The sequence below is a fragment of the Phasianus colchicus genome, chromosome 22 (genome assembly GCF_987193195.1).
Source record: "Phasianus colchicus chromosome 22, bPhaCol1.hap1.1, whole genome shotgun sequence".
NCBI classification, from domain to species: domain Eukaryota; kingdom Metazoa; phylum Chordata; class Aves; order Galliformes; family Phasianidae; genus Phasianus; species Phasianus colchicus.
In genome coordinates, this window is record NC_143457.1 from 2,348,856 (window position 1) to 2,360,254 (window position 11,399).

Genomic DNA, 11,399 nt, shown 5'->3' on the forward strand with positions numbered 1-11,399 from the left:
TTGGAAATTGTCCTTTGAGGTGCACCTTCCCATCTTCCAGGTTATTACTCCCATCTCTGCTCTGGATCCACACAGCATTAAGATGTACAGTGGGGCACAAAGGCCAGCATAGGATTTGAAGCCAAAAAGGAAGACCAGAATCCTGCACTACGATGAAAACAGAAGGGTGTGCAAATATGTTATTGAGCACACACCTGTATCTGAGTGGATAAAAAGAAATATGGAGAGCAGGCAGTCTGGTGGAAAGAAGGGAAGGTTTGGCCCTTACAGCTCTCTGTGGAGCACCCTTAGTTGGCAGATCAGTTGGCTTTCTCAGCCCTCTGTCACACAAATCAAACCCCCTGGGAAACTCAAGAAGTCCCCAGTTGTTTTAAAGCTGTAAGAAGAGAAGAATGAAAGAAAATGGTGACAAAGATCCTTGAACCAATGGGGAGAAATCCCTTCTGATGCAAAGGACTTATTTTCACCCCATAAATATAATGCAAATGTTGAAAAAGCTTTGTATACTTTGCTGTATGGCAGAGAATGCTTACAGGATGACAAAAACTCACTGTATGTACTGATCACAGAATCACAGAGTTGTAGGGGTTGGAAGGGACCTCAAGAGATATGGAGTCCAACCCCCCTGCAAAGCAGGCTCTCTACAGTTGGACTCGATGGTGTCCTGGTATAACTAAAATACCTACAGTCCTGTTCATGGCAAGTGACCCTGCTCATTCATTTCCTTGCTCTGAAGTGATCTTTGTATCCTCTTACAAGTTTCTCTGGCCATACAGTACAGTGTCCTTAGGGAATGCAGCATACTTTGACTTAATGGCTTCTGACATTTCACTCGCCTTGTTAATAAGCCAGGCTAGATGTCAGGTACCATCAGATCAACGAGAGCAGCAGTGCCCAGCAGGGAAGCGTTTGGAGCCTCATCACACCACCTCTTTGCTTTATAAAAATGTGCTGATAACCAATGCTAATTATTACAATGACTAACTTTCATCAGTGCCTCAGAAATGACTTAACACAAGGAATTGGGGGTGCTCCTCAGTTACACTCTGCAGTGCTGTGTTGGTAAGCACCAGAACAGCTGAGCAGCTGCATAACACCTCAGCCTAAACATTGGTACTGCAGCAGCTTTACATGCCAATGCTCCTGAAGGACTCACAGAACCATAAAGGATGGAAAAGACCACTAAGATGCTTCAGCCCAACTCATCCCATCCCCATCATGCCCACTAACTGTGACTCCTTGCTCTGGGAGATGGAGCTGCTTATGGGTTGGTTGCACAGCTCCAGCAGCCAGGTGTCAGCCCCTGGTCCCACGCAATGCAATTGTGCAAGGCTAAGTGCCAGCAGGCACACCTGTTTTGTATACTTCATTTATGTTTGGATCAACTCCTCACACACCCGCTCATACAGGCTTCTAGAATTTCTGAGGCTGACACATTTCAGATATTGAAGCTTAGAAACAGCACCAAAAGAAGGTGAACTCCATGGGGAACATCACTGAAGTCAATGGGTGTTAATGTTGGCTCTGGCCAGGCTGCAGCTCTCAGCCATTGCAATTTCTTTATTATAAAAAGAAATGATCTCACAAAAATAGGATAAGTGATGTCTCTTAAATCCCAGAGCTCAATGGAACCTGAAAGAAAAAGTGTATTTGCTTCAGGCTCTGGTAAATTTTTCAGGAAGTTAATGGCACAGAAGATGGAAATGGTAAAAATACTGCACACGTGGTCACACGTGGAATGTTCTATTCTCTCCATTCACTCAGGCTGTGCTGTAAGCAAGAAGATATTCTTAGGGGAAATGGACTGGCTGCAGACTAGAAATAGAGAAGCCAAAAGTGTCCAATAAAGCATTTCACTTGTTAGTTCTTACATTTTTAATACAACGTTTTTAGTAGGTGGTGGTATCTTCTGAGTTACCCAAAAAGTCATCTCCTAAAACATATGGTGTGAATTACCTTATCTAAGCATACAAGGAAAATTTGCCAAATTTATCCATGTGGCTTCTTCCAATGCAGGTTGCACTCTGCAAGAACTTTATTTGCTTTTCCTGCCAACAGAAATCTAGCTTCCTGTTCTTCCATGACCAAGGTTCCATTACGTTGAGAAGAGGAAGATGGTTTGAAGGTAACTTCTCAGTAGGTACATCATCAATGCCAATATTCAAAGCTACCAGAAATAGTGCTCTATGTCAGTGTTAAAGCATTCATGTGAGTGCAGTGCACACAGAAATATGGAATATGTGCCAAGGCATCGATGTATCAGCTGTGCCATCCTCCTTAAAAGTCATCCACCAAGAAAATGTAAGGGAAAAACGTTTGGGCTTGCTAACAATGACAGGTTTCTATGCTGGTGGGAGAAGCACTACGTTTAAAACCACTTTGTCCCAAAAGGGGACCTTTCTTTTCATCAGAATGAACCCAAACAAACCCATTTCTCTCCTATGAAAGATGTTGTGTTATCACTACTGCTTATAGAAAATTAAAATTGTTAATATTCTTTGTGTTGCCTATTCCTATAAATATTTGAATCATGATCCTATTGTTCAGTGAAACCAAGAAGAGATTGACACTGAGAAAGAAAAAAATCTTCATTCACTACTAATACTACTAATACTACTAATAGTGAATGAAGTCATTTATAGATTAGTGTTGGCACTGAAGGAAAAATGTGCAATTCTTGTTTACGTTCCCGACCTACAGGTAATCACTACAGCACCCAGAGCTTCAGCTTCTCTACTGCTTCACACTGGACTAAAACCAACAAAATGGACCCTTGCAGTTATCTGACATTCATCTCACAAGGTGTCAGCACCTCCACTTAAAAAGGTCTTTGAAATATTGATATTTAAGAGTACAACGGAGCCTTGATCTGAAGACACGTGTAGGTGAGATGGGGCCATGCAGGTGATGAGCAGGCCTCCAGGAGAGCAACTAACCCATTCTCCTTTGTCTCCTAGAATTAGTTTATGCAAGGCAGGTCTTGCAAATACAGAGCAAAGCATAAAACTTTTCCTAATTTAAAGCACAAATAAACTTACCCAGACGACAGGAAAATCCCACATTTGAACTGCTTTCCCTTCTCTCCCTTGAGTTACTGCAGATAAAGTAGTATCACAAGAAGTCATCACATGCAATGGCTTGAGTAATGCAAATATAAGGTCTTTGTTCATTAATTCCAGGGAAATTGCACCCCTTTAGGTCCACCCTCCACACAGGATGGGACTCCACCCCTCTCATTCTCCAGTCGTCATTTCACTTTATCCAAACATAAGTGATTTATGATGTAGCTCAAAGAATAACCAAGCCTGAATCCTGTCAATGTTTTAGTATGATGGATATTCATTCGATTTTTTTTTTCTTGCATACTTTGTTCTTCTTTCTTCCCTTACTATTAAAATAATGGATTCTTTTCCAGAAGAAATAAAATGAATGAATGTTGTTGACACTTGGCAGAAGTGTTTGAAGCAGTACTATCAGTCTGCTATTTCTACTAGATGGAGCATTCATTCTAGCTGAGATCAATTCTTTATCAAATTCAGCAGCACTGTATTTCATTTCAAGAGATTACAGTATAATACTCAACCATGTCAGTGGAATAGAGTGAAAGAATCCAGATTTTGCAAAACAGCTGAGGCACTCATTATTTCCCTGACCCTCTCATGATTTCAGCACTTACTTTTGCATTCATTTGACGCATGTTTTGCCCCTGAAAACTTCTCACATTGCTGTCTATTGAATTTGGTTGCCAGGAGCTGGCGTCACTGCAAGAAAACCAATGGTTTTTGTTGCTGAAAGATGTCTACATCCACCAGAGTGCTCTTTAACATCTTTATCAATGACACTGACGACGGAATCGAGTGCACCCTCAGCAGGTTTGCTGTTGACACCAAGCTGAGTGGTGTGGTTGACACGGTGGAAGGAAGGGATGCCATTCAGAGGGACCTCAACAGGCTTGAAAGGTGGGCCCAGGTGAACCTAATGAAGTTCAACACAGCCATGTGCAAGGTTTGGCACTTGGGCCGGAGGAATCCCAGGCATTTATACAGACTGGAAGGAGCAGTCCTTGAGAGCAGTCTGCAGAAAAGGACCTAGGGGTCCTGATGGATGAAAAACTTAACATGAGCCAGCAGTGTGCTCCTGTAGCTCGGAAAGCAAATGGGATCCTGGGCTCCATCAAAAGAGGGGTGGCCAGCAGGGACAGGGAGCTGATTGTCCATCTCTACTCTGCTCTTGTGAGGCCCCATTTGCAGCACTGCATCCAGGTCTGGAGCCCCCAGTACAAGAAAGACTGTTGGGGAACTGTTGGAGAGGGTCCAGAGGAGGGCCACAAAGATGATCAGGGGACTGGAGCACCTCCCCTATGAAGACAGGCTGAGGGAACTGGGCTTATTCAGCCTGGAGAAAAGGCAGCTGCAGGGTGACCTCACTGCAGCCTTCCAGTACCTAAAGGGAGCCTACAAAGAGGAGGGGAATCAACTCTTTGAAAGGGTAGATAACAGCAGGACAAGGGGAAATGGTTTGAAGTTGAGGGAGGGAAGATTGAGGTTGGGTGTCAGGGCGAAGTTCTTTGCTATGAGAGTGGTGAGGTGCTGGAACAGCTGCCCAGAGAGGCTGTGGATGCCCCGTCCATCCCTGGAGGTGTTCAAGGCCAGGCTGGATGGGGCCCTGGGCAGCCTGGTCTAGTATTAAATGTGGAGGTTGGTGGCCCTGCCTGTGGCAGGAGGCTTGGAACTTCATAATCCTTGAGGTCCCTTTCAACCTGGGCCATTCTGTGATTCTATGATAATCCTCCATGAGGCATGTGCTTTCATAGCCACCTGAACATGTGGCCAGGGTGGGAAAGACATGGCAGAGCCACTGCAGCCCCAGACCTGACCTGTCTGCAGCACAGCAGTCTGCTCGGCTTCCTGCAGGTGCTGGGGAATGGTGAAATCCAGCCCTGCAGCTTCAACTAAACCCATCAGCAAACATCCTGCTCCCTCTGCTGGCTGCAGAGTGCCGTGTAGATGGACGTTCTGCCCATTTAACCATAAATGCTATTAGAAAATCGCTCCCAATTAGGAGATGGCCAGGAACATCTCCACATTCTCCCTCCCCATATTCACCAGGATCACCTACCCCCACCTTATATGAAGCTATTATCCTTCCATAAGCTTTTTTCATCTTTCCACTTCCTTCTTGATGCTGCTTATACTTGGGAATTGATACACAAAAAGAAACTCCTTTCCTTCATAAGGAATACCTCCCTAAAAACACAGTTGAAACAGGAATCTTGCCATGGACCTTAACGGGGGGAGTATATCTCATGTATTCATCCACGTTCATTTCATTTCTTCTGCAAGGATTTCTTCCACACACTCATTCAAAGAGCCATTTACCCATCTCCAGGAAAAGCAGGCTGCCCCATGTGCTGTTTGGGTCCCTGTCCACCCTGCCAACCCAGGCAGGTGCCCGCTCACCACGTACAGATCACGACATTTCTTGGTGTGTTTGCAGCACTCAAACACAACCCATTTAAAAATGTGAAGACATGTAAATCTCTAATGACAGCTGTTTGCTTTACCCATATAATTTCACTGTAAAAACTGGGAAAGGCTTTGGAAGCATGAAGAAAAACTCATGCAGAACCATTCCCTAGAAAAAAACCTATGAGGCTGAGAAAGTTCTCTTGGCTCCATTGCTGTGTTGCTTTCCTTATTTAACTGTTCTAGTTAAAAAGAACGCTCCTGACCTAAGAAAACCTACAGCAACCTTATAATTTTTTGTTAAATACATGGTGGTCATCCACAGGTTTAAAAGTAGTAAAGAGTGGGCATCCCATATTTAACTCTGAGTCACACTGTTGTATGTCACGTAGAGACAACAGCTGGCATTATTCAGTCCCCAAAAGATATCGATCCACGCCTTTGTGCTCCGAGGCCCAAATTCATCAGAATCTTATGAAAATCTTTACAGTATGAATGAAAAACAATTCTGAACTGATAAAAGGAGGAAATGAAGCCACACCAATATCAAACCATCCAACCACAGACACTGAAACATCCTAGAGGAGTGCTGACATCACATATATCACCGTGCTGTTACACAGAGCTGCATGGACATCCTTCTTACCCCTTTGTGCTCCCAGCACTTTGCTCAGTCCTTTCTGGAGTGATGGAAGTGACAAGAGAGAGAAAAGCAGCTCGGCCACAGACCTAAAACAAAAGCACTGCAGGTGCACACACTTACATCTTTTATCCCTTAAATACATTTCATTTCGAGCCTCCAATAACTGGTTCAGCCTGCCTCCATTCCCTGGCTATGCTGGGAGCTGCTGCTTCAGAGCTGCTCTCTGCACTGTGACAACTGCACTGCCAGAGGCACTGGCTCGAAGTGCCTGTTTAACACATCATAAAACACTTCAGCTTGCCTCTGTGCCCCACAGCCTGCAGCATTTGTGAAAACTCGTATATATCGACTGCTGTGCTGCTCTGTCGAGTTGTACAGCTGAAAATCTAGCCCCGTCTCCAGGACTCACATAAATATCACTTATTCTAGCTCAAGATCTCCCACTTCACACACTGTTTGTGCCAAGATTGCGAGTCAAGAACCTCTCTTCACATCCAACAGAGGTGCTCCCATCTGTGCACAGAATGTTCTACAGGCAGGAGCACAGACAGGGAAGGAACAGCATCTTCCAGTGCTCCCATTCCCTGGCAGCTGCTTGATGGAAAACTTCTGGATGGCATCTCACATGCCAGATACATTTTCAGACATGAGAAACTAGATGTACAGAGACTCAAACCCAAAAGCCAGCACTAAAGAGTGGCTGTTTAAAGGCTATATAATTCAATGAAGATATTTGATGGACATCAATAAGAGAAAGACATTTCAAACAGCAAGCCTTCGTACTCCTGCAGAAGCCTGCTATCAATCTTGATTTCACTGCAAGTACTTCTGTCAGATGGGAACACAGCCAAGCATGCTCTCAGTTTAAAGTCTAATATGTAGATCTTAATATCAGCACGTGCATTTGATAGATGACTGCAGTCTATAAACACACACACAAAATTTATCTGATGAAAAAGACCTGCAGTACAAAGAAAGTAAACCCGTATTTTCTTTCCCCATCCTTTCACAAGATGCCACCCTCACTGGAAGATGCCTTCTCTTTCCATTGCTGAATTTCCTTCTCCTGTACCCAGGGGCAGCTATGGGCTGTGCAATGTTTAACATAAAAGCTGTTTTCTCTAAGAATCATTAATTTTCAAGTCGTTTCCCATTTTCTCAGTGCAGCCAAACCCACCCCTTCAGCAGCTACTGAAGTACAGCAGCCCCTGATTTAGTCTAAGGAAATGTTCTGATATTGAAAGAAGAGACCCACTAAGAGCTCCAGTTTTCCATTGCTTTTAACACAGCAACTTGGCTTTACTGCAACGAAACCCTACAACAAGTTACACAATGACCCCCCTCAGTTCCTGTATCATTTACGTAACGGATTTACTCTTTGCAAATATCACTGCCACGAGCAGCTTCCACACACACAAAAAATTATTCTGGAGGTAGAAATAAAGAGTGAAATCTGGCTACAACAGTGGGGAGACGACCTTCAGTGCTCAACTTCAGCATTCTGGGGGCACAGAGTGACACGTCTGACTCAGAGGAAAGCCAGCTCAGTTCTGCCACTGAGACAGAATGCTCTGCAGGATGCAGGCACTGCTTCCTCCTCCTCCAGCTGTGTCTCATGATTCCACCCTTGCCAGAGCAGAGGCAGCCTGAGCTGCTCACAGGGCTGCAGGACCGACTGATAGGGTCAGACAGGAAGAACAGATGCCGAAATGAAAGTAAAAAGGCTGCTTGGACTTCAAGCCATTTCCACCTCCTCCCTTAAACTGCTGTGATTAAAGACATGCAGAGCAGCCTTGCAATAAAAAAACACAGCAACAACAATCAAAACTCAGCGACCCATGCACATTCTCCTCTTAGAAAGATTCATAGAATCATAGAATGGCCTGGGTTGAAAAGGCCCACAATGCTCATCCAGTTCCAACCCCCTGCTATGTGCAGGGTCTCCAACCAGCAGCCCAGGCTGCCCAGAGCCACATCCAGCCTGGCCTTGAATGCCTGCAGGGATGGGGCATCCACAGCCTCCTTGGGCAACCTGTTCCAGTGCCTCACCACCCTCTGGGTGAAGATTCATGGGAAGACTGCACAGGAATCATTGTGATGCTCCTGTACAAAAAGACCAAATTGCAACATCCCTCTGTAGGCCTAAACTTTTTTCTTATAGCATCTGAATAAATGTGTACATCTGCAACCAGTCATAGAGTCAGAGAATATCCCACGTTGGAAGGAACTCACACGGATTGAGTCCAGCTCCTGAGTCCAATACATACCAACAGAAAAAGTTGTGCCTATCTTCTATTGCAAAGCAAAGCACAACTGCTGCATTAGAGGAAATATTAGATTATTCAATCAGAACCTTAGTATAATTCCTCTATTTTCACAAAATCCATTGGCTTCACAGAAGACTGTGAGCTACAGTTCTATCAACAAACCCTAATTTGTTGCAGTTCAGGGGAAATCTGCTCCCCTCTCTCCCTAGTTCCACACCTCCCTAAAGGTACATTGGTCTTTCTCAAAGAATTTGTGTTTCTTTCTCACCAGGTGTTCAGCAATGGCTCTGGACCTCAATGTCTTTATTCAGCAACGTGCAGCTCTCAGCAGAAGGCAGGCAGAAGGAACTGCTTCATCCTGAAACAGCTGGAACAATGCATCCTGAGCTTTTCCACTAATGTACTGTAACTGCAGGCAAGCTTCTTTCCCTTTTTTGTACCTATTTGATAAATATTTTTGAGGAGTGGGCTGGAATAGAAAAGAGCAGGGCATGAGAGAAACTATTCCTCACTGCTCTGAACAATGAAAACGTTCAAAAGTTGCTTCTAGCAACTGGAAATGGAAGTCCAGTTCCTGAAAGCCCAAAAGCTCCACCTCTATGCTCAGAATGCTGTGCAAAGAAATTGTTTAATTCAGCAAATAGCTTCTCCTTCTTTAGGAAGGCCTACTCATAAACCCAAGGGATTTGTTTATAGGAATGACCATAAAAATGAAAAGTCCTCAGAGCATGTTTGAGGAAGAAGAGATGAAGATCTAAACAGATCCACTTTTCTGTTCCTGGGAACTTGAAGTAAACATGAAGAGCAGTCACTGGTTCCAGTTTGTCTTTCATAGCCTATCTGAAAATATGTACAGAAATTTAAGCATTCCATTCTCATAAAGAACTATTTGTTCCAATTGAGAAATAATTTTCCTTAGAACTGACATCCTCCCCTAGAAAATCTCAGTTTCACAGAAGCAGCATTTCCCCAGTGAACAATCTTTACAACATCCCAAGCAACATTATCCAAAAGTAATTAATCCCAGATTAAGATTCAAGACATGCTGCTATTTAGTATTCGAGAGTATTTGCTCCAATGTTTTCGAACACTGTAAGCCAATATCACCCACTGCCTCTGCATTAGCACTTCTTGTTTTCACCCTAGTCTCCTAGTGAACTTTGATACCAAGAACAGTTGTGGCACTATTAATTTACCTACAAGAAATTCCCATGGCACCTTTCATTTTTAAACAGTTACAAAAGAAAAACCCTATGGAAGGTGCTGCAATTCCCATCTGCAGTCCTTTTGGCTTGACTGTACCAGTTGCTTATGTTTAGACTTGCTTTCCTCCTTTGTAACAAAGTGTTGTGGGGTCTTAATGAGAGCTCTGACTCACATCCACTGAGAAAAACAACCCTGCCATGTGGTTCTTTTGTTTTTTTACCTCTCCAAGTTAAAACCTCCTCCACCACTGTCAGTAGAAGGGAAACATCTATATCTCAGCTGTTGTGTCTCAGAACCTGGTGTTAGCACTGCAGGACTCCACAGTACAAAAACAGGGGGCAAAAGAGCAACAGAAACCACTTGGTCTCACCACCTCCACTCACACTGGTAAAGATAGCTCACATGTGAATGCTGATTAAAACTCAAGAGGTCCCTAAATAGATGTGAGTTTCAGAATCACAGTGGTTCAGATGGACCCCAAGAGATCATCAAGTCCAACCCCCTCCTAAAGTACTTCCCTACAACAGGTGGCACAAAGGTAGGTGTCCCAATGGGTCTGGAATATCTCCCTAGGAGACTCCACCACTTCTCTGCACAACCTGTTCCAGTGCTCCATCATCCTTACTGTCAGTTCAGAACTTCCTATGTCGAGGTCATTATTTCTTGTCCTATTGCTATGCACCACCAAGAAGAGCCTGGCCTCATCCATTTACCTCCCGCCTCCCTTTAGATTTTATAAACATTTATCAGATTCCCTCTCGGTCTTCTTTTCCCCAGGCTGAATAGTTTACTCAGCCTTTCCTCAAACAGGAGATGCTCCAGCAGGCCCTTCACTATCTTTGCAGCCCTCCATTGGACTCCTTTTAGGACATCCCTGTCTTTATGGAACTAGGGAGCCCAGAACTGGACACAGCAGCCTAAATGTGGCCTCACCAGGGCAGAGTAGAGGCAGAGAATCACCTTCCTCTCCCTGTTGGCCACAACCTTTTTAATGCACCTCAGGATCCCATTGGCTTTCTTGGCAACCAGGCACACTGCTGGCACATTCATGGCCAACCCGTGTTCCACCAGGACCCCCAGTTCCTTCTCCACAGGTCATGCCCTAACCGTGTAATGGTACATACAGTTATTCCTCCTCAGGTGCAAGGTTCTACACTTGCTCTTGTTAAAGCTCATCAGGTTCCTCCCTGCCCAACTCACCAGGTCTCGTTGAATGGCAGCACAGCCTTTCAGTTTGCCAGTCCATCCTGGGGCAAACTTACTGACGTTAGACTCTATCCCACCATCCAGGGTGTTGAACAAAACCAAACCCAGCATCAATCCCTGGGGAGCACAGATAGTCTCAGGATTCCAACCAGACCGTGCTGCTGGTGACAACCCTCTGAATTAGTAGTTCATTACTTGCCCAAAATTCAGAAAAGGACTCAGATTAATCATTGCTCCGAGAGCCCTGCTTCACCCCCACCTGTGTAAAAATCCTCATCTATATGAGAGCATAAAGTTTAGCATGTTGCATACATTTTTGGTGCTGATCTACTCTTGCAGACACTTGATGCTGATGCACAGAAATGTATACAGGAGTAACTAGAACCAAACTGAAAACTGTACAGCTGTACTACTTAGAGTTGCACACAAGAAGGAAAAATCCTCTATCTCTCACATATGAAAGCTGCACTGAGGCTTGGAAGCCCATGGTCAAAGATAAATGCTAGAGCCCAGCCAGCACGTCACTTGAGGACACAGGCTGAAAGACACTTAGACGTGCAGAAGCAGTCAGACAGTATTTACTACAGAATTAAATAAATACCCTGTCCTAGA

The 11,399-nt window shown here is 44.4% G+C and overlaps 2 protein-coding genes across 5 annotated transcripts in view; both read right to left on the reverse strand.

Annotated features, from left to right (window-relative positions):
• DHRS3 (dehydrogenase/reductase 3) overlaps window positions 1-11,399 on the reverse strand; it is a 164,186-nt gene that overhangs the window by 129,121 nt on the left and 23,666 nt on the right. The window lies entirely within an intron of this gene.
• LRRC38 (leucine rich repeat containing 38) overlaps window positions 1-11,399 on the reverse strand; it is a 56,387-nt gene that overhangs the window by 19,356 nt on the left and 25,632 nt on the right. The window lies entirely within an intron of this gene.